The sequence below is a fragment of the Martes martes genome (assembly GCF_963455335.1).
Source record: "Martes martes genome assembly, chromosome: 14".
Classification (NCBI taxonomy): Eukaryota; Metazoa; Chordata; class Mammalia; order Carnivora; family Mustelidae; genus Martes; species Martes martes.
Window position 1 is genome coordinate 36,163,290 of NC_137902.1, and position 24,687 is coordinate 36,187,976.

Below are 24,687 nucleotides of genomic sequence, written 5' to 3' on the forward strand. Positions count from 1 at the left end.
GTGGTTTCTAAATAAAACAGCCCTTTCAGGACATATGTGCTGTTGCCTGCTTCAAATACATTTTCTTAGAATGGTTCACATATGGATGAAATCACTGCTTCTATTAAAATCCCTCCAAGTCCTCCCCCCTTTATCAGGTAGCATTAAAACACATTTTTGCTATTTATTTTGCTACTTGTTTGTACAGAAGAAAATGTCAGGCATATGATTAGTTGAAACTCCCATATTCCCCAGATAGAGTTCTTGGGAATCCAGTAGCAAAAGCAGGATCTGGTTTTGTGTCTCCAGGATAGGCTAGGACTTCCCACAGTCAGGGACCATACTGATAGAAAAGCAGATGCTGCCTGCTCCTGGTTATTCTAAAGTGGTGAATTCTAGCATTTGACATGAGTAGTTACTGGCCTCAACCTGAAGGACATGTGGCTACAGGGAACCAAGGGCCAGCCTCCCGGGTCTGTGGTGGAAGAGGCATCATGGTCATCTCGTGCACGTGACTTGGGCAGCTCTGATCATGGTTCTCGTTGGAAAGGCCTGAAGAATTGACCAATCCTGGCCCTGGAATGGATCGTTTGCCCTGAATTATTTGTTTGGCTTGCTTACTACCTTGACCCAAATCACTAAAGATTGGCCCATCTCCATTTCCTTGGGGCCTCAATTCCTATGTGAGACAAATCTCAAGCCCAGTAAAGAGAACTTCCTGCAGTAAAGTGGAGTCAGGGCTGGAAGGAGGGGTACGTTCCTCGGAGGGGAGAATGCCCACATTTGATCTTGGAGAAAGCACCATAATTTGAAGCTAACGAAAAATGATAGGTCAGCAAGGCGACGTCCCTACAAAGGCTGCCTCCATTCACATTTTAAAGGAGAAAGTTTAAAAAGAGATCTGAACTTCGGGTCCAATTTCATGAATAGTTTCAGTATCCACAACCTGTATACTGGAACATTTAGAACATTTTCCCTCACCTTTAAACATCTAGAATAGTTTTTTGGATTACACATATGAGTGAAATCCTATGGTATTTATCTTTCTTTATCTGACTGATTTCATTTAGCATAATACCCTCTAGGTCTTCCAGGTTGTCACAAATGGCAGGTTGTCATTCTTCTTTATGGCTGAGTAATATTCCATTGTGCGGATGGTGACTACCCTTCCCTAGGGAGCACTGAGTGATGTGCAGCATTGTTGAATCAGTGTTGTATCCCTGAAACTGATAAAACATTGTATGTTAATTTTACTTCAATAAAAAATAAATCTATAGAATCTGGTATTCTGTTTAAATATAGTTTATGACACTCATGCAAACTTTTTTTCTGATTAAAAGAGTAATAAATGTTTGTTGTACAAAATTTGAAAAATGCAGACAAAATATAAAAACAAAACCAAAGTCATCCATGACTTTACTCCTGAAAGGGAATCATACTTAGGAACTGTAGCCATAGATTTTCAAAAAAGAATTTGTAAAAGCCAATTTAGGGGCACCTGGGTGGCTAAGTCAGTTAAGCTTCTGCGTTTGGCTCAGGTCATGATCTCAGGGTCCTGGGATTGAGCCTCACTTCAGGCCCTCTGCTTGGTAGGAAGTCTGCTCCTTCCTCTTCCTATGTGCGTGTGTGCTCTCTCTCTCTCTCTCAAATACATAAATAATTTTTTTAAAGAAGCCAATTTTTAAAAAATTTTTTATTAATATATAATGTATTATTATTCACAGGTCTGTGAATTGTCAGGTCTACACACTTCACAGCACTCACCATAGGACATACCCTCCCCAATGTCCATACCCCACCATCCTTTCCCTCCCCCCTCCCCCCAGCAACCCTCAGTTTGTTTTGTGAGATTAAGAGTCTCTTATGGTTTGTCTCCCTCCCAATCCCATCTTGTTTCATTTATTCTTTTCCTGCCCTCCAAACCCTCCATGTTGCATCTCCACTTCCTCATATCAGGGAGATCATATGATAGTTGTCTTTCTCTGATTGACATAATACCCTAGCATAATACCCTCTAGTTCCATCCATGTCGTCGCAAATGGCAAGATTTCATTTCTTTTGATGGCTGCATAGTATTCCATTGTATATATATACCACTTCTTCTTTATCCATTCATCTGTTGATGGACATCTAGGTTCTTTCCATAATTTGGCTATTGTGGACATTGCTGCTATAAACATTCGGGTGCACGTGCCCCTTTGGATCACTACATTTGTATCTTTAGGGTAAATACCCAGTAGTGTGATTGCTGGGTCGTAGGGTAGCTCTATTTTCAACTATTTGAGGAACCTCCATGCTGTTTTCTAGAGTGGTTGCACCAGCTTGCATTCGCACCAACAGTGTAGGAGGGTTCCCCTTTCTCTGCATCCTCGCCAGCATCTGTCATTTCCTGACTTGCTAATTTTAGCCATTCCGACTAGTGTGAGGTAGTAATCTAACTGTGATTTTGATTTGTATTTCCCTGATGCCGAGTGATGTGGAGCACTTTTTCATGAGTCTGTTGTCCATTTCTTTGAAGAAATGTCCGTTCATATCCTCTGTCCATTTCTTGATTGGATTATTTGTTCTTTGGGTGTTGAGTTTGCTAAGCTCTTTATAGATTTTGGATATTAGTCCTTCATCTGGTATGTCATTTGCAAATATCTTCTCCCATTCTGTCAGTTGTCTTTTGGTTTTGTTAACTGTTTCCTTTGTTGTGCAAAAGCTTTTGATCTTGATGAAGTCCCCATAGTTCATTTTTGCCCTTGCTTCCCTGGCCTTTGGCAATGTTCCTAAGAAGAAGTTGCTGTGGCTGAGGTCAAAGAGGTTTCTGCCTGTGTTCTCCTCAAGGATTTTGATGGATTCCTTTCTCACATTGAGGTCCTTCATCCATTTGGAGTCTATTTTTGTGTGTGGTATAAAGAAATGGTCCAGTTTCATTTTTCTGCATGTGGCTGTCCAATTTTCCCAACACCATTTGTTGAAGAGACTGTCTTTCTTCCATTGAACGTTCTTTCCTGCTTTGTCGAAGATGAGTTGACCATAGAGTTGAGGGTCTATTTCTGGTCTCTCTGTTCTGTTCCATTGATCTATGTGTCTGTTTCTGTGCCAGTACCATACTGTCTTGATGATGACAGCTTTGTAATAGAGCTTAAAGTCAGGAATTGTGATGCCACCAACTTTGGCTTTCTTTTTCAATATTCCTTTGGCTATTCGAGGTCTTTTCTGGTTCCATATAAATTTTAGGATTATTTGTTCCATTTCTTTGAAAAAAATGGGTGGGATTTTGATAAGGATTGCATTAAATGTGTAGATTGCTTTAGGTAGCATAGACATTTTCACAATATTTATTCTCCCAATCCAGGAGCATGGAACATTTTTCCATTTCCTTGTGTCTTCCTCAATTTCTTTCATGAGTACTTTATAGTTTTCTGAGTACAGATTCTTTGCCTCTTTGGTTAGGTTTATTCCTAGGTATCTTATGGTTTTGGGTGCAACTGTAAATGGGATTGACTCCTTAATTTCTCTTTCTTCTGTCTTATTTTGGTGTAGAGAAATGCAACTGATTTCTGTGCATTAATTTTATATCCTGACACTTTACTGAATTCCTGTATGAGTTCTAGCAGTTTTGGAGTGGCATCTTTTGGGTTTAATACATATAATATCATATCATCTGCAAAGAGTGATAGTTTGACTTCTTTGCCAATTTGGATGCCTTTAATTTCTTCTTGTTGTCTGATTGCTGAGGCTAGGACTTCTAGTACTATGTTGAATAGCAGTGGTGATAATGGACATCTCTGCCATGTTCCTGACCTTAGTGGAAAAGCTCTCAGTTTTTCTCCATTGAGAATGATATTCGCAGTGGGTTTTTCATAGATGGCTTTGATGATACTGATGTATGTGCCCTCTATCCCTACACTTTGAAGAGTTTTGATCAGGAAGGGATGCTGTACTTTGTCCAATTTTTTTTTTTCAGCATCTATTGAGAGTATCATATGGTTCTTGTTCTTTCTTTTATTAATGTATTGTATCACATTGATCAATTTATAGATGTTGAACCAACCTTGCAGCCCACGAATAAATCCCATTTGGTCGTGGTGAATAATCCTTTTAATGTACTGTTGGATCCTATTGGCTAGTATTTTGGTGAGAATTTTCACATCTGTGTTCATCAAGGATATTGGTCTGTAATTCTCCTTTTTGATGGGATCCTTCTCTGGTTTTTGGGATCAAGGTAATGCTGGCCTCATAAAATGAGTTTGGAAGTTTTCCTTCCATTTCTATTTTTTGGAACAGTTTCAGGAGAATAGTAATTAATTCTTCTTTAAATGTTTGGTAGAATTCCCCTGGGAAGCTGTCTGGCCCTGGGCTCCTGTTTGTTTGGAGATTTTTGATGACTGCTTCAATTTCCTTACTGGTTATGGGTCTGTTCAGCTTTTCTATTTCTTCCTGGTTCATTGTGGTAGGTTATATGTCTCTAAGAATGCATTCATTTCTTCCAGGTTGTCAAATTTGTTGGCATAGAGTTGTTCATAATATGTTCTTATAATTGTTTGTATTTCTTTGGTGTTGGTTGTGAGCTCTCCTCTTTCATTCATGATTTTATTTATTTGGGTCCTTTCTCTTTTCTTTTTGATCAGTCTGGCCAGGGGTTTTAAAGAAGCCAATATTAAAAGAAATCATGTTATGGCTTGATTTTCTGCTTCACTTTCACTGAAATAAGAACCAAGTAAGAACCACCAGAAGTCTATAAGATTTGGGGGAAGGAGTGAATGAACGGTTAAAAACCTCAAACTTTAATTAATATATGAAAAATTCCTATTTATTTTTTCCTTCTTTTTTTCCTCCACTAGGAGGCCCAAATGTTTTCTGGCTGATCGTTAGCATTAACTGGACAGGTAGAAGATATAAGTAGCAAGTACCCAAAGTGTACACACTATTTCTTCCTGTGTCAGAAATGGCCTTTCTTTTTCAAAAGGCCATATTTTACTAGCTAATCATCCCAGGAGCTGCACAACCTGGAATAAAGACATCAGCCCCACCCCCCCTCAAAACAACAACAACAACAAAACCAAGCAGACAAGATGTGGGTGGATTTTTTGTAGTCTTTGAGAAACAATTGTGAGAAGCAGCTGCAAGGAAACTTCAAGGAAAATGTTGTTCTTAAGAGTAGCTATCTTTCTGCATTGTCTTTTTAAGTGATGTTTTTAGGTGGTCTGTGGGGCTGTAGACCATCAAATTTCTGAAGTTAAAATCCAAAATTTGGGCCACTGTGCTCTTTGAGGTGGAAGTGTTATAGTGTGTGTCTGAAGAGTTCTGTTGATTCTTAAGGAGGTCTTTGATAGAACATTTATGATCAGAGAGAAACTGGCCATTTTCTATGGAGAAAAGGAAGTAACTAAAATAGGAAATAGCTAAAAAAATATTTTCTTCTGCCTCTTTCCTTAATTTCTATCCCTTCCTGAAATCATCAGAGAGGTCTACAGGGGCGAGGGATGAATGACCCAGGGCAAGACCAGTTTGTGAGGAAGCGGATGAAGGGGGTGTCCATGGGTGGAAACATGGCCTTGGCCTGTAAAAGCCAAGTCTCTTGGCTTATAGATAAGGAAGCCAGCACAAAGACATAGAGGGGGCCATCCAAAGACAGACAATCAGGAAGGGGAACAGCCATTACTACCATCCAGAGCTCCTGACTGACATTGTAAGGACCTATTTTATATTTTTATTTTAGCCAGAGCCTTCCATTGAGGTTAAGCAATAACTTTGTTGTTTAACCCTTAAACAGTCCCTGCTCCCCTTCCCCCAGGGGACTTAAAAACAAGTCCTGGAAACCAGCTCCAGGTAACAAAGCTCAAATACAAGGGTGGGTCAGGCCAGGTGGAGACATCCCATGGGGGGGGGCGCATACTGTCTCCTAGCTACCAAGGTGATGGGCTAGTTTCCATGGCTACTGTGGGGTGAACTGTAATTCAATTAGCCACCTGTGTGTGGCCAGGCCCAACCACATGGCCTTTGCTCTATAGAAGTTAGTCTGGAAAGCTGGGAGGGGTCGTCCTCTGTAAAGGGCGTCCCTGACTGGTCTGTTTGACAGTCGGTCTGATTCTTGATGCTTGGCACGAAACAAAGCTTTGCTTGACCTTCGCTTTGTATCAGTCTCGCTCCTTTAATCACGGACCCATTATTGGGGTACCCATTTTGGGGGGGACCTAACAACATAAGAGTAGTCTCAATATCCTTTGTGTTTGACAACCTCTGGGAAGCCAAGGACCAATACGTCTCTATTAACTGTTTGTCTTCAAATGAATTGACTATCGTGATGTCAGTATTAATGTTTTCTCCACACTGCTTTATCTGTGCACATTGTTGTCAAGGCATGTGGAATAGTATCCTCTTTGACCCGATATAAGACCATTTTAAATAGAGAAAAATGTCAAGCTGAAATCCAGAATGTGGAAATATAGCAAAAAATCTCGAAGGGAGGGCGGGATGGGATGTGAGTGCATGAGACGGGTAGATCATAGGCTCAATTATTGTGTTTGTTTTTTTTAAGTCTTTAAAAATTAAATCAGTATTAGGGAAACTTAATTAAGCTCTTTCCCCTTCTCTGACCTGAAACCAGGTGGCTGCTTTCAGATTACAGCTACAGACAGAAACCATTCCATCAAAGGGAGAGCTGTTTCCCAAGAGTTACCAGTCTTGTCAAAGGAATAATTAACACTTCATCCTAAACTGAAAAGGAACTCTTTCACTCCACCTCCCTTCCCCCCACATTAGTGTATTTGTGAGAATGGTTAGCCCAGGGGGAAAAAAGTCTGCCACTAGTCTAAGAAATGCAAATATTTCTATGAGCTTTGTTACTCAAATGAAGAACAAGAGGGATTTTGTGTCTTAAAACAATAGATGGCCCAGAAATTGTCCTAAATACTACACTTCTCTCTGCCTTCAGGACACAATGCAAGGTTCCTGCTAAACCATTGTTTCTTATAGCCCCGCCTCTTTCCAAAATGCAACACAGGGAGTTGTGCTGAGTTGCATTCATCACTCACCTGACTCAGGCATGCACATTCTCCTGAAACAAGGACCTTCCAGCATGTCAGTGAGGAAATAACTGTTTTGCTTAGTCCCACGGTTTATAAAATTGCATGGAAGAGCTCCTCCCTCTGCAAGTGTATTTTTAGCCAGAGTTAAATATTATCACTGTGGATTTGCTGCTGGGATGATGCCTTCACATGTCCCTTCTCGGGCACTTCTCTCCTCTTCCCAACTGTCTCCTCTTCATCCTGGCGACTAGCCTGAGGCCCAGGGTCTTAGGAATCCTATTAAAGTGATAGCAAATAACCCCTAATCAAGGGCAGAAAGCTAATCCATGATCACTCTCAGAGAGCGCTCTGGAGACAAGCTCCTATAGACTTAAGTAAACCTTCCTCCCAATATTTTCAACTATAAGGTAAAAGTTTTGGGGCTCACTGATTTCTGAAGCCTCCTCTAAAATCTAAAATATTACAGCTCCAAGGGGTACAGTATGCCCCCTTATTCATAAATCAAGCTTTCTGTAACATACAAGGAGACAAAAACATTGGGAGAAATCAACTTCAAGTACAAAAAAAAATTTTTTTTCACAGTGTCTATTTTTAAATCTGGATATTTTAGTCTTTTTCCCTCAGTTACCATAAAATCCTTAAACATGAGACTGATAGTTCTTTAATCACTCTCTATATGCCACACATACTACTTAGTTTATTTGATTTTTCCAGTTCTGTGGAGGAGGCATTTCTACAAATGGAGAAATTGATGCTCAGAGCAGTGTTTTAACCAAGGTCATTCAGTGATGCTTAATGAAGATTTTATCTACTGCGTACTGGCAGAGCTAGATTCAGAACCAGTAAAGTGTACTGAAATAGTAAAAATAATTTTTTTTAAAATTATAAAAGAAATCCATGGTCATTGCAGAACTTTGGAGAAAATACTGAAGAGAAGAAAATAAAATTAAAATTACTCTAACAATCCTGAGAAAATTACTACTAACACTTAGATGTATTTCCTTCCACATATAAGCTTATAGACAGGTGGGTTATTTTGTGTATATATATTATATATAAAATTACATATATATTATATATACATAGATATATATACGTGTGTGTGTGTGTATTTCTATCAGTCCATAATCTTTCCCCTCAGGCTGTACTTCCTGAGCTGCTTCGTTTTTTAGTATCACACCAAAAAGAGCAAACTGAAAGGAAAATAGTGGAAAACATAATTAAAGATGGGCAAATTTGTAGAAAAATGCCTGGCATCAGTCAACATGAAATTAAAGAAGGATAAAGACAAAGGATAAAAGGCAGAAACAATCTGATCGCCGCACAGAAAATTTTGCTGCATTGCATCGTTACCCTCATTGGTATCGATGTTCTGGAAGCATCAAGAAAAGGCTCGACCAAATTACGTTCCTTTTCAAAAAGTAGAAAAATGCATAATTTTGAGAAATTTCTCGAAGAACTAAGAGTTGGAGGGAAAAATCCTCACTTGACAGTGCCTGCTTCAGGTGATCCGGAAGAGTCTCCCCCAACCCAACCCCCCCCCACCCCCGGCCATTTTCCCACAAAAGTGACAATTTTCCCAATAACCTTGTCTGGGGTCTTTATTTTGGAGAAGGGCTCTATTATCTCTTGTCACCTTAAATCCCACATCCCTTGTCTGCAATTCACACTAGGTTGGGGTTTAGGGGGTAAATTATAGAAAGCGGTTTAGGAGAATACAACTTCCATGATTGAAGGAATAAGTGAGAGTGGGGACTTAAGCTTTAACCAGTCTCTGGACATTTCAAGTTGATCCAGGCAGTTACCTAAACCATCACTTTCTAATTCATGGCCAGAAAGAACAAAATCTTCTACCATTATGGGCATCCTGTAAACTGGTGGAAATTTACATACTGTAGGCTGGATCCCCACATTCCTTCAGTGGCAGAGAGAGAGACAGCTGGGAGAATCAAGCCATTTGCCTTTGTAAATGATTGAGGCAAATGAACTGCAGCTCTGGAACTTTCTATGGCCAGTCAACAAATCCTTGACATCAGAAGCTTATCTTCTGACCTGGAAGCCCTTTATTCAGGCTTTATCTATTAGCTTTCCAGGAGCCTCAGGGCCCTAAGGGAAAGGTACAAATCCTTAGCTGGGCTCACAAATGCCTTAAAGATACAGACACACCTCATTTCTCATGAGAAGCTCCTAAAATTTAGTCATAATTTGAGAATTCTACAAAATCATACAGGAGGTTTGTAAAAGGAAGATCACTTAGCAGTACTGTTAGTGTTGCTAAAAAGATTTTTTTTTTCATAAGAACAACCAAATCTTATGCAGTACAAGTCATCACTCCTGTTCTTTTCATTTACTCTTTAAAAATAAATTCAAATTTGTATATGCTGGGTTTGTCTGGCGGACACTTGACTTTCTTATCGGTCATATTTTAGCCAGCTTCTAGGAGGCATTTGTGTTCCAGTAAATCTTCCTAAAAACTCTTTGCTTTTCAAAATGCACACAGCCCCACTGTACCATCTGCAGCCCAGAAAGGCTAGCTGTAGGAGCATCTGGGTCACAAGCTGTATCCAGAAAAGAGCTTCCTACCGCTCCGAGTGTTTCCGTTTTCATTTGTGATGGTTTTTCTCCTTCAGCCAAAACTCACACTGTAAAAATTACCCACAGCCTTCAAGGAGTAGCACATTTAAATCACAGCCTATAAATGTTAGAGATGAAAGAGACTTTAGAAATGAGGAAGTCCAACTCCTGAAATTGGAAACAGAGCTCCAGAGAGAGAAAGATAAAGTGCCCCTTTTTACATGGGGAGCTATCGGCAAAGTCACAGGGAAACCTAGGTCTTCTGTTACCAAAAGGTGTGCTCTTTCCAATAGAAGTGTTGCTTTGTCCACAGCACTTAAGTGTCTATATTCCAGATCTGTTCCTGTCTACATCTGTAATGAATAGGACTAGGAAAACGGTGGCAGAGTCAAACACCAACTCACGGTTTTTCCTTTGAGTGTTTTGTAGAGTCATCTGAAATAGAACAAAAGGGCTTTTTTAAACGTCTTCCTGTTCATGAAATTGAGAATTCATTCTTGAAAATGATATTCACATTCTATGTACGCTGCAAGCGCCGAGCTCCTCAGATGGGGGCTGGCTGAACTCTTAAATACAACGAAGGTCTTGGAACTGAGAACATTCAACTAAATGACTTCCGTCTGCTTTGTGCTTCTGAGCTCTGGCCTGGGTTAAGAACATGACCCCCAAACACGAGTTTTGTTTCCTTTTGCCAACTTCCTTGGACTGCTATTAGTCTTGGGCTCTTTAAATTAATATTTTATGTCAAAGTAGTTTTGACCACAGGGGGAGCGTAAACTTGAACCCCATTTCATATAGGGACAAGCTTTTAGTTACAAGAAAAATATTTCTATCAAAGCCCACGCTGACACAGAAAAGGTTTATGTGATCCCCCTTTGCAAATCCATAGATTTTTTTTTTTTTTTTCTGATTCTCTTTTCCACTAGTTTAGTCCTTCAGTGATCTCAGCTTTACTCGGGAGTCTCAGTAACAATTCCCTTACTTTAGACAAGCCCCGTATTTTATCTTACATCTTTGTGTGGCTGCTGAAACCCAAGACCCTTGATAGAGAGGTGGCAAATGCCAACCATTTGGAAGTCCACTGGACCAGTATTAATTTAATACCACGCCCTTCATTTTTCCTTTACTGTGTGACCCCCTAGACATTTCCCTTAATTCATGTAGGCTCACTAATGATTTTTTTTAAAGATTTTTATTTATTTATTTGACAGAGAGAGAGAGACAGCGAGTGAGGGAACACAATGTAGGAGGAGTAGGAGAGGGAGAAGCAGGCTTCCCGCTGAGCAGTGAGCCTGACTTGGGGCTCAATCCCAGGACCCTGGGATCATGACCCAAGCCGAAGGTAGACGCTTAACAACTGAGCCACCCAGGCGCCCCTGTCACTAATGATTTTTAAAGATACTAATTATATTTACCATTTCTGAGTACTCTGCAGGCTTTTAAACTCTTTATTTTTAATTTTCTTATTACTAAACATTTAAAGAAAGAGCCCCTTTGCTCTTCATGAACTTCCATTTCAAAAGATCTCCACCTTATCAAATCAAAATGATGTTGTACATAGAATAAACTTCAGTAGTCTAAATTATTACTGTGGCTTGTTGGATGACAGGATAGGTACGATGGTTTTACATAGGAAGTGCCCTCCCTTGTTTCTGGTTTTGATGAGACCAAAAAGTGATCCTTTCTACTACAATCAGTTTAAACTTCACCTCCCAAGTATAGCGTGAAGCAGTTGCTTATCACAGAAGAGAAATTTGGGATGCAAAAATTTGGACAGCCAGCACAGTATTATTTTTGAGAGAAGCAAAACCTGTAGAAATTAGCACCTAAGGGCTCAAAGCTAAATGACTCCGCTTTGATCAAGTGTCTACATAAATTCAAGAATTCATCAGTAATAGTTCTGAAGCAGTAAGTGACACCCTTAGGCAGATTTCACGGAACAAAACAATGGCCTAGAGTCTGAAAGAAGGATGGAGTCTGAATAAGAACATCTCCTTTGCCCTTCTGATGAAGGACTGACACCAGTTCTTTCTTGGGGAAGAATTATAAATATGTTCTTTAAAATGTGTCATCTCTAAATGTATATTACAAATTTATTACGGACTAAGAGAAATACTTGAAACATGTTTAAATCTTTTTGCCATCTTCTTAAAACCCTGAGGTTAAGAATCTACATTAGGTATTTTTCTGGAAGGAAAGATATCCTTGATTCTTATTCTCGTACAAGGCAAATTAGGCAAGGAGCCATCCTTAACATTTGTCTAAGCAAAACTTAAATTTCCCTTTCAAAACACGGAGTATCACACATTACATAGGCAAGTGGGGCCCCATTCTTTCATGAGCCCTGGAAATGTAGCTGCTTAAGTACTTAGTTTAAGTACTGAGTTGCTCATGGTACCCCGTCAGACCAATTCAATTGTGAGGACATACCGGTAAATTCATCATAGAAAAGTCAGTCTGATTTTTTTTTTTAATTGTAAAAATACATTATGTGAAATTTACCAGTTTCACCATTTTTAGGTGTACATTTCATACAGTTCATGAGCATTAAGTACGTTCACATTGTTGTGCAACCACCACCACCATCCATCTCCAGAACCTTTTCATCTTCCTAAACTGAAACTCCATACTCATTAAACAGTAGCTCCCCATTCCTCCCTCCACCACCCCATTCCCTGGCAACCACCATTCTACTTTCTGTCTCTCTGAATTTAACTACTCTAGGTACCTCAGGGAAGTGAAATCATGCAATATGTTCTCCTTTGTCACTGGCTCATTTCACTTTGATTAGGATCTTCAAGATTCATGTTGTGGCATGTGTGGAAATTTCCTTCTTTTTTAAAATTGCAGTAAAACACACAACAAATTTGCCATCTTAAAATTTTTTCCTCATATAGTTTTATTAACCATATGCCCGTTGTTGTACCACACATCTCTAGAACTTTTTCATCTTGATTAACTGAAACTCTATAGTCATTGATCAGTGATTCTCCATCCTCTTGCCCAATCTCTGGACACCCCCGTTCTCTTTCCCATTTTCAAGAGTTTGATTATTTCAGATAACCCATATAAGTGGAATCATGCAGTATTTTTCTTTTCATGATTGGCTTATTTCACTTAATGTAATGTCCTCAAGGTTCATCCATGTAGCATAAAATGAAATTTCCTTCCTTTTTTAAGGCTGAATAATGTTAGGTAATCTTTTTTGAGAATCAAAGAAAGATTAACCCATTTGAAGACAGAATTATGGCTATAGGACTTTTTTCTTACAGGCCCATGCTGAAAGAGAACGTTTTTCCCCTCTTTTTTTTTTTAATCTATTATCTATTGCTTTTTTCCTTGACAAGTATGAACTTTTTCTGAAAAAGCGAATTGTAATAATAATGGTTAAATTTATCCTGGGCTCTCTGTGTGGCAGGCAGTGTTCTAAATGCCTTATACACAGTACCTGGATTAACCCTGGCAATTGTCCCAGGTGATGGGCATTACTATTATTGTTTCTGGTTTAAAAATGTGGATATCAAGGTTCACAGACTTTAAGTAAGTTTCCTGAGGTCAACGTCCCATAACTAATGCAGGACCCGAGATTCCCACCATTTACTGCGTGATGAATTAAACACCATACTCAGCGACTTTCCTATATTTTGGTCAGCGTGGTACAGAAATTATTTAATATTCTACAGACTGAACACATCCTAATTTTCTAGGCCTGTAGCTATTCTCCATCAGGAACACACTCATTTTTCTCATTCTCGTTCTCTGGACTGTGTTGCTAGCTCTCTCCTCCCTACCACCACTGCACTCTGAATCGGCTATATACAGCGCTTCCTAAATCTTCTTCTGGCCTTTTATTTCTTTCATTGCCCTTTCTCTTTTTTTGTCTTTCCGTGGTAAAAATGTAAAACCATTATAAACACAATGCAGCTTGAGCTATAAGAATTAAATCATAAAAAAACAAATACAGCCTCATGTGAGAGGTACCCTGGGGGGTTAGCAACAGCTGGTTTAACAAAGCAGCAGCTGTACTGAAAAAGGTTGTTTAAAGAAAAGTATTTTTAGTCTTTAGGATTTTCAACTTCTTTTTGGAACTTTAGCATCAGTTATACTCTATATGATGTGTCATGGGTGTTTATATTTTGCAGCTGAGTCCTACCCTAAGATAATTCTCAAATGTCCTTGAGCCCTCTAGGATGGAAGGTGGCAAATGTTTAGACTGATGGTAGCTACAGAAGAAGACATCTATGTGTTTTCTAGAACCAAAGGCCAAGTGCTTGTGCTCATACACATCGCCTCCGGAGGAGATGGTGGGGCCCAAACTGCCTTTGCACTGTCTGGCAATAAAGTCCTTCTAGAAGCATGGACTTTTCAAACAGAAGATAAATCAACTGCTGGACTGTGTTAGTAGCTAGTGTGATCCCAGTAGTGAAACGCTGCTCCACTCTGAAATCGTTTTTAATTATTATTACCATCACCATTTGTTGCAATATATAATTTCACATAATACTCACAACAATTTTATGAATTTATAATCTCCATTTTATATATTACCAAATTAAACCATGGAGAGGTATTTTGCGTAAGTACACATAGCAGAGTGGGGATTTGATATAACTTTCTGATCCCAAAACCCTCTCCTAACTTCAAAGCCTGTATAACTAAGTTTTCTGTTCAGATGCATCTAGAAAAGTTTCCTTACTTTCAAAGGGATACGTAAAGAAAAGAAGATACTTTCTGGTGCCAGAGACTTTCTTTCTCTCCTCAATATTCATCTTCCCCTTATTCTTTGTTAATAAATTCCTAATTTTTAACTGGATATGTTGCTGTCCTCCTCTCAGGTCACAAATCACAGATTCCCTTGCTGTTATGTGTGGCTTTGTGTTTAAGTTTTACCCAATGAGGTGGGAGTAGAAGCTCTGGGTGCACTTCTGGAAACTCCGCTTAAAAGGCAAGGGGTAGGGGTGCCTAGGTGGCTCAGTCGGTTAAGCGTCTGCCTTCAGCTCAGGTCATGATCCCAGGGTCCTGGGATCGAGCCCCACATTGGGCTCCCTGCTCAGCAGGGTGTCTGCTTCTCCCTCTCCCACTACCCCTGCTAGTGTTCCCTCTCTATCTCTCTCTGTCTGACAAATAAACAAAAATCTTAAAAAAAAAAATAAAAAAGACAAGGGGTATATCTATTTTCTTCCTTCCTCATTGCGTGTTACTGCTTAGAGGGTGGGGGAAATGGCCAGCACTCCAGCAGCCATATTGATGACTAAAGACTGGATGGGGCCTCACCTTGAGGATGAGGGAGGCAGGGAGCTGACAGGAACCTGAGTCTGACAATGTCATGGAGACATCTGACCAACCGTGCCTCCAGATTTCTTTTACAGAAAAAGAAATTTCTGTTTCTTTAAGCCATTATCATTTGGGTTATTTCAGTAATTGCCATGAAATCTACTTCTAATAAACTCTCCTGTAGATTTTTTTGTGACTGCAAAGTTGTGGAATATAACTTAGGTGGTATTTTTGCAGCCATGAACACAAAAGCAATGCATTAAGGATGACAAAACAGGTGTAAAATAACTGGTCTCTGGTGGGCATTACTGAAGTGCAAAGTTAACCTTTTCTGGAGCTACCCTACTTCTAGAATTTATTACATGAGACAATAAATCTTCCCCCTTTTCAATTTCAGTTAAGTTAGGGCAATATCATTTGTAGGTGAATGCATTCTTGATGAGATATTACTGTACCCAGAATATAATACAGCCTTCTTACCCAGATCTCTGTGGCCTCAGTAACCTAGTTCCTACCTACCTTTCCTACAGTCACATGTCACTTGCTCAATGCACTCCATAAGGACATTTATTTTGTTTGTCTTTTTCCGTGTCCCCAGCACCTAGAACAGTGCCTGACACATGGTAGCTACTCAATAAGTACCTATTGACCAAGTTAGTCAATGAATAGTGTTTCCCAGAAGTGATTGTTTTGTTAGATTTTTTTTTTCTCAGTTACTCTGCCCTTTCTTCCCATGTGAACTTTTAAAAGATTCATTGAGCTTTTGGAAACATCATTGAAATTATTAATGTCTTATTTCTGTAGTCCCCAACACAATCTCTCCTGTCTTCTCGTCACTTCATTTCCTCCCTCCATTCTTTTTTTTTTAATTTCACATTTTTATTTAAATTCCAGTTAATTAACATACAATGTAATATTAGTTTCAAGGATAGAATTTAGGGATTCAGCACTTACATACAACACCCGGTGCTCATTACAACAGGTACCCTCCTTAATACCCATTACCCATTTCACCTATTCTCCTGTCCACCTCCCCTCCAGCCACGCTGTTTATTCTCTATAGTTAAGAGTCTGGTTTTTGGCTTGCCTCTCTCTTTTTTTCACACTATGTTCATCTGTGTTGTTTCTTAAATTCCACGTATGAGTGAAATCATATGGCATTTGTCTTTCTCTTAGTTTGCTTAGCATAATAATCTCTAGCTTCATCCATGTCATTACAAATGGCAAGATTTCATATTTTTGATGGCTAAGAATATTCTATTATGTATATATAGGTGTATATACATACACACATATATATATGCAATATCATCTTTATCCATTCATCAATTGATAGGCACTTGAGCTCTTTCCCTAATTTGGCTGTAGTTGATAATGGTGCTATAAACATCAGGATGCATGTATCCTTTCATATCAGTAATTACATATCCTTTGAGTAAATACATAGTAGTGAAATTGCTGCATTGTAGGGTAGTTCTGTTTTTAACATTTTGAGGAGGCTGCATACTGTTTTCCAGAGTGGCTGTACCAGTTTGCATTCCCACCAACAGTGAAAGAGGGTTCCCCTTTCTCTGCATCCTCACCAACACCTGTTGTTTCCTGAGTTAATTTTAGCTATTCGGACAGGCGTGAGGTAATATCTCATTGTGGTTTTGATTTGTATTTCCCTGATGATGAGGGATGTTGAGCATCTTTTCAAGTGCCTGTTACCCACCTGGATGTCTTCTTTGGAAAAAAATGTCCATTCATGTGTTCTGCCCATTTTTTAACTGGATTTTGGGGTTTTGGATGTTGAGTTCTATAAGTTCTTTATAGATTTTGGATACTAGCCCTTGATCAGATATGTCATTTGCAAATATCTTCTTCCAATTCAAAAATTTGTTTTTAGTTTTATTATTTCTTTTGCTGTGCAGAAACTTTTTATCTGAATGAAGTCCTGGTAGTTCATTTTTGCTTTTGTTTCCCTTGCCTCAGGAGACCTGTCAGGAGAAGTTGCTATGGCCAGTGTTAAAGAGGTTTCTGCCTGTGTTGGCCTCTAGAATTTTGATGGTTTCCTGTCTCACATTTAGGTCTTTCATCAATTTTGAGTTAATTTTTGTGTGTGGCGTAAGTAAGTGGTCCAATTTCATTATTTTGCATGCTGCTGTCCAGTATTCCAAAAAACATTTTTTGAAGACACTGTCTTTTTTCCATTAGGTGTTCTTTGCTGCTTTGTCAAAGATCAGTTGACCATCAAGTTATGGGTCCATTCCTGGGTTTTCTATTCTGTTCCCTTGATCTGTGTTTCTATTTTTATGCCAGTACCATATTGTATTGATCACTACAGCTTTATAATATACCTTAAAGTTCAGAATTGTGATGCTCTGGCTTTGCCTTCCTTTTTCAAGATGGCTTTGGCTGTTCAAGTTTTCTTCTGGCTCCATACAAATTTTAGGATTATTTGTTCTAGCTCTGTGAAAAAGGCTGTTGGTATTTTGATAGAAATTGCTTTAAATGTGTAGATTGCTTTGAGTAGTGTAGACATTTTAATAATATTTTTTTCTTCCAAATCCATGAGCATAGAATGTTTTTCCATTTCCGTGTCTCTTCAATTTCTTTCATCAGTGTTTTATAGTTTTCAGAGTACTGATCTTTTATCTCCTTGGTTAGGTATGTTTGTAGGTATCTTACAGTTTTTGGTGCAATTGTAAATGGATGGATTCCTTGATTTCTCTTTCTGCTGCTTCATTATTGTTATATAGAAATGTAATAGATTTTTGTACATTGATTTTGTATCATACAGATTTACAGAATTTGTGCATCATTTCTAGCAATATTTTGGTGTAGTCTCTTGGGTTTTCTACATAGAGTATCATGTCGTCTGCAAATAGTGAAAGTTTGAATTCTTCCTTGCCTATTTGGATGCTATTTATTTCTTTTTGTTTTCTGACTGCTTTGGCTAGGGCTTCCAGTCCTATGTTAAATAACAGTGGTGAGAGTGGCCATCCCTGTCTTGGCCCTGCTTTAGAGGAAAACCTCTGTTTTTCCTCATTGAGGATGATATTAGCTGTGGGTGTTTTGTATATGACCTTTATTTTTATTTTTTCTAGTGAGAGAGTGAGTATGAGTGGGTGGGAGTGAGGGGCAGAAGGAGAGGGAGAGAAGGAGTCCAAAGCAGGCTCCACACCCAGCATAAAGTCTGATGCAAGGATCTATCTCACAAGCTTGAAACCATGACTGAGCTGAAAACAAGAATCAGATGTTCAACCTGCTGAGCCACCCAGGTGCCCCTATGGTCTTTATGATGTCCAGGTATATTTCCTTTATCCTTGCTTAGTTGAGGGTTTTTATCAAGAATGGATGTTATGGGGTGCCTGGGTGGCTTAGTGGGTTAAAGCCTCTGTCTTTGGCTTGGGTCGTGATCCCAGGGTCCTGGATCGAGCCCTGCATCAGCCTCTCTGCTCAGCGGAGAGCCTGCTTCCCTTCCTCTCTCTCTCTCTCTGCCTCTCTGCCTACTTGTGATCTCTGTCTGTCAAATAAATAAATAAATAATCTTAAAAAAAAAAAAAAGAATGGATGTTATACTTTGTCAAATGCTTTTTCTGCATCTATTGCAGAGCTTCATATGGTTCTTATCTTTTCTTTTATTACTATAGTGTATCATGTTGATTGATTTGTGAATGTTGAACCACCCTTGCAACCCAGGAATAAATCTCACTCAATCATGGTAAATGATTCTTTTAATGTATTGTTGGTTTAGACTTGCTAGTATCTTGTTGACAATTTTTGCATCCATGTTCATCAGGGATACCGATGTAGTTCTTTTTCAGTGGGGTCTTTGTCTGGTTTGGGAATTAAGGTAATGCTGACCTCTAGATTGAGTATGGAAGTTTTCCTTACATTTCTATCTTTTGGAACAGTTTGAAAAGAAAGGGTATTAACTGTTCTTTAAATGTTTGGTAGAATTCCCCTGAGAAGCCATCCAGCCTTGGACTTTTGTTCATTGGGAGATATTTAATTACTGATTCGGTTTCTTTGCTGGTTGTTGGTCTGTCCGTGTTTTCTACTTCTTCCTGTTCCAGTTTTGGTATTTTATATGTTTCTAGGAATTTAATCATTTCTTCCAGATTGCCCAATTTGTTGACATATAATTTTTCATAATATTCTCTTACAATTATCTGTATTTCTGTGTTGTTGGTTTGATCTCTCCTCTCTGTGATTTTATTTATTTTGGTCCTTTCTGTTTTCTTTTTGGTAAGTCTGGCTAGGGGCTTATCAACTTCATTAATTCTTTTAAAGAACCAGCTCCTGGTTTCATTGATTTGTTCTACTGTTTTCTTTGTTTTTATATCACTATTTCTGCCCTAATCTTTATTATTTCCCTTCTTCTGCTGGCTTAAAGCAACAACCATAAAGATCCTAGCTGGGCTGAAGAAAAGCATAGAAAACCCCCAGGAAGTCATTTACTACAGAGATGTACTTACTACAGAGATGTTGTTCTTTTTCTAGCTCCTTTAGGTATAAGGTTATGTTGTGTATTTGGGATTATTCCTACTTCTTGAGGTAGGCCTGGATCACTATATACTTCCCTCTTACGACCACTTTCACTGCATCCCAAAGGTTTTGGGCCATCAAGTTTTTGTTTTCATTTGTTTCCATGTATTTTTTTATTTCCTCTTTAATTTCCTGGTTAACTCATTCATTCTTTAGTAGAATGTTCTTTAGCCTCCATGTATTTATGGTCTTTCCAAATTTTTCTTGTGATTGACTACAAGTTTCATAGCATTGTGCTTGGAAAATATGCATGGTATAATCTCAGTCTTTCTATACTTGTTGAGGCCTGATTTGTGACCCAGTATGTGATCTATTCTGGAGAATGTTCCATGTACACTTGAAAAGAATGTGTATTCAGCTGCTTTAGGATAAAGTGTTTTGAGTATGTTTGTTAAGTCCATCTGGTCCAGTGTGTCATTCAAAGCCATTGTTTCCTTGTTGATTTTCTGCTTAGATGATCTGTCCACTGCTCTAAGTGGGGTGTTAAAGTCGCCTACTATTATTGTATTGTTATCAATGAGTTCCTTTATGTTGCTATTTATTGAGTTCTATATTTGGATGCTCCCAAATGTTGAGGGCATAAATATTTCTAATTGCTATATCTTCTTATTGGACAGATCCCTTTATTATGATATAATGCCCTTCTTCATCTCTTATTACAGTCTTTACTTTAAAATTTAATTTGCCTGATATAAGTATGGCTACTCTGGCTTTCTTTAGACATCCATTTGCATGATAAATTTTTCTCCATCCCTTCACTTCCAATCTGCAGATATCTTTAGGTCTAAAATGAGCCTCTTGTAGGCAGCATATAGATGGGTCTTGTTTTTTTAATCTATTCTGATACCGTATGTCTTCTGATTGGAGCATTTAGTCCATTTACATTCAGAGTAATTATTGATAGATATTAATTTAATGCCATTTTATTAATTGTTGTTTCTGGAGATCTTCTCTGTTCCTTTCTATTCTTTGTAACTTTTGGTCTTTCACACTCAGAGTCCCCTTTAATATTTTTGCAGGGCTGGTTTAGTGGTCACAAACTCCTTTAGTTTTTGTTTGTCTGGGAAACTCTTTATCTCTCCTTATATTCTTAATGGTAGCCTTGCTAGATAGAATATTCTTGGCTGCATATTTTTCTCATTCAGCACGTTGGATATATCATGCCACTTTTCTCTTGCCTGCCAAGTTTCTGTGGAAAAATCTGCTACTAACCTTATTTGTCTTCCCTTGTAAGTTAGGGACTTCTTTTATCTTGCTGCTGTTAGGATTTTTTCTTTATCTCTCTCTTTTGCAAACTTAACTACAGTGTGTCTTGGTGTCGGCCTGCTTTTGTTGATTTTGATGAGAATATTCTGTGCCTCCTGGATTTGGTTGTCTATTTCCTTCCCCAGATTAAGGAAGTTTTCAGCTTTAATTTCCTCAAATAAACCTTCTCCCGCTTTTCCCACTCTTCTTCTAGGACTCATATGATAAGAATATTACACTTTATGGAGGCACTGAGTTCCCTAAGTCTGTATTCATGATACAGTGTTTTTCTTTCCTTCTTCTTTTCAGCTTCATTATTTTCCGGAATTTCATTGTCTATATCACTTATTTGTTCCCCTGCTTCTTCCATCCTTGTGGTCATTACATCCAGTTGGTTTTGATTTGGTTATTACATTTTTCACTTCAGCCTAATTAGTTTTTTGAGTCTTTTATCTCTGTAGTAAGTGACTTCCTGGGGTTTTCTTTGCTTTTCTCCAGCCCAGCTAGGATCTTTATGATTGTTGCTTTAAATTCTGGGTCAGGCATATTACTTATATCAGTTTCAATTAGATCCCTGGCTGTGACCTTTTCTTGTTCTGTCTTTTGGAATGAATTCCTCCATCTTGGCATTTTGTCTAGGCCTTTGTCTTCTTTTGTGTGTTATGAAAACCTGCTGGGTTTCCAGCTTCTGAGACTGGTGGCTTTATGAAAAAGAGGTCATATACTGTCCAGGGACTGGCACTTCTGGAAGTGTCTGTGGTGTATACTGTGTGCATTCTGCTGCTGTGTTTTGGCTGCTCTTTGCCTCAGGTCAGTCCTCTGCAAAATTTCTCCCTACCTGCAGGAAGGAGTGTTTGGACCTTGGCCAAAGTGTGATGAGTTTTAACTGGGTGTGCTCTGGTCTGCTTGCCCGAGAACAGCAGCACCATCAAAGCACAGGGGACAGGACTTGGTGTAAGCAATTTAGGCTACCAGTTTGGGCACTGTGCTGCTTAGTGAAGTTGGTTTATACAGAGGGATTATGGTGGAAAATGTCACCCATCAGCTCTTTTGTCCCTGGAGAGACAGCATCACCTCTCCCAGATGTTCTCCAAGAAGGGGAAAACTTCCCACCCAGTGTGTTCCAGGGATCCTCAGATTTCACTGTTTGCTCTGGGGCTATCCCCTTCTTTTTTCACAGGAGCATTGCTGCACCTGTCAGATTCCACATCAGCCATGCCATGGACTTCTAAAATTCCAGTCTTTGAGCCCTGCTCATTATAAAAACTCATGCAAATCAGCCTCTCGTGTTTTCCTAGTCAGTGGTTTTAGGAAAGTGTTTTCCTTGAGTGATGCCCTGTGTGCTCACTCCTCTCTCTCTGGTCTGTCTCTGTGATCAGAACTCCCTCCCCTCTGCAGCACCCAGGATCTGTTTCTCCCCAAAACCATGTCTCTGCACCTCCTACTTTCCACAGTATGGTCTCTTTTCTCTCTCTAGTTGTGCATTTTGTTCTGTCAGTCATCAGGTTAATTTCTTGGATATTCAGAATGATTTGATATTTACCAAATATCAATTGTGTTTGAGGGACAAGGCAAGCCTAGGGACCGTCTACTACTCCACCATCTTAGCTCCAAGGACTCCCCCTCATTCTTAAATGCAAACAATGATCATGTCAATCTAGCAAACTTGGGGCTTTAATGTGTACCTGATGGAATTAGATGAGTTATTTTGAATGTCCCTCAGGCTTAGAATTAAAACATATGTCATATAACATTTATCATTACAAACCCAGGAGAATGGAATTAAAAACCTCAGAGAGGGGTGCCTGGGTGGCTCAGCGGGTTAAAGCCTCTGCCTTTAAGGTCATAATCCCAGGGTTCTGGGATCGAGCCCCACATCAGGCTCTCTGCTTAGTGGGGAGCCTGCTTCCTCCTCTCTCTCTGCCTGCTTCTCTACCTACTTGTGATCTCTGTCTGTCAGATAAATAAATAAAATCTTTAAAAAAAAAAAAAAAACCTCAGAGAATTCCTTCCTATAAGCTGAAAATATGTTCCCATCTGGGTGAAACCAAAAGCGATCAGTGCCTCCAGATGTAAAAATATTGATTAGTCCCTTTGCTATTGGCTCTCATGGCCTGGTGAGGCTGGGGACAAGAATATGCCCTCCCAGACACTATTACATAGCTCAAATGCTTCATTTTTTTCTTGGCTATGATTAAAAAACTACTTTTTTCATGTTAGAAGCTCTGATAAAGAAATCAAACCTCACACATTCAAACCTCCCAGAGCAGCACTTCATCACCTTCTAGAAGCTAAGGACTAGCAGTGTGGTAAAGGATTACTCTGTCTTGCTACCACCCTGGGTGCTTTTAGGTGGCCTGACTCACTACTTCCCAAACTTAGCTCATGGAGACTGGACAATAAATGGGTGGACTGACTTAAAAACACTTTAGAAATAATGGTGCCAGATTGATACAGGAATTTTCATAGTAGTGCCAGTTTCCTTCTTTGGCAGAGCACTGCTTTGCAAATAAGTATCAAGAGGTTACGTAAGTCTTTTGGAATCATTACCTCTCCTTCAATTATCAAAAACAAAACCAAACCAAAAAAGAACTTTGAGATGGGCACTTTTGTTCTCTATTACCTACAAGGGGATTGTTATTGGTAATCATTGTGCAGAATTTTTTTCCATTTACCCTTCCAGATCTGCACTCTACCCCCTTTCCATCCTGGCTGATGCCTTGGGAGGCTGATGTCTATGATCGGCATTATGGGTTCCCATGTCCTCTAACTTTCAGCTGGCTTCAGCCAAAGGGAGACACTGGCAGGAGAGCAGGGGGTAGAAAAAAGGGAGGGTGGAATATTTATTCTTCTGACACTTTCTTGCCAGGTCTCACAGAATTCTTGTAGCCCAGTGCACTAGGGATAGTAGCAATCTCCCCCAGTTGCCAGGGATTTTATATTCCTTATTGATTTTCCTTAGCTTTCCTACAAATTTGTAAATAATCCCTTTCTGAAACTCTCTTCAATCACTTTAATCATCTGTCTCCTGCTAAGACATGACTGATAGACTAGTCCAAAGCCTGGATAGGAAGCAGTTAGTGGCAGAGCTGAGGTGACAATTAGTCTGTCTGATTCCAAACCTGTTAATTTATTCATGAGGTGTGAGTTTCTTTGTCCTTCTTCCTTTCTTCCTCCCCTAGGTGAGGAGAGGACACATTTTGTCTAATTACGAGAAGAGTTGAATTCCATCTTTTCTTAGACAATATATTGTATTCCTTAGATGAAGGGAGGGAGGGAGGGAAGAAAGGAAGAAATAAGGGAGGGAGGGAGGAATAGAGTAAGGGGTTCTATAGCACCATAACCAAGAGCAAGAGATGTCTGAATATTATATGGAATATAGCTGACCTACTTCCAGAAGCACATGTTTGGAACACAAAAGAAAAACTGGAAGCTCATTAGCAGAAGGAAGTAATTAAGTATTTATTTTAAAATTTCTAAAATGTAAATTGTTTAACACTCATTACCTACTGGATTTAATAATATTATAGGACCACTTATGAGACTCAATAGCAGGCAACCATCCATTTCTTATTTTTATTTCCATTTTTCAGTTAAATACTTTCCATGTAAGCTCTATAAATAACAGGGACTATATAATTTAGGTACCAGAAATGGATGCTTAATGTTCCATTAAATTAGAAACTGAAGCAGTGTGATTTGGGTTGTGCCTTGCTGGCCAGAAATAAACAGAATCCAGGGAGATTACAGACACATTTTCTAGGTACTGAATGATTTGCCCATAGTTCTAAGAGGAAATATCAGTGTATATAATCTGGAAATGTATTGAACGTTAAATGAAAGCTGTGTGACTCCACGTGACTTCCCACATCACCACAGCAGTAAGGCTGCACTAGAACGTTTTTGAAGTTGTAGGTTCTAGATAGTAACAGAAAATCCATGCTAGGCTATTAAGTGATATGGTAGAAATCAAGAGAGCATGAATCTAGGGTTTTATAATCTTTCATATGTGGGTTTGATTTTTCTCTCAAACATTTACTGAAGACCTTTGAGCTGAACACCT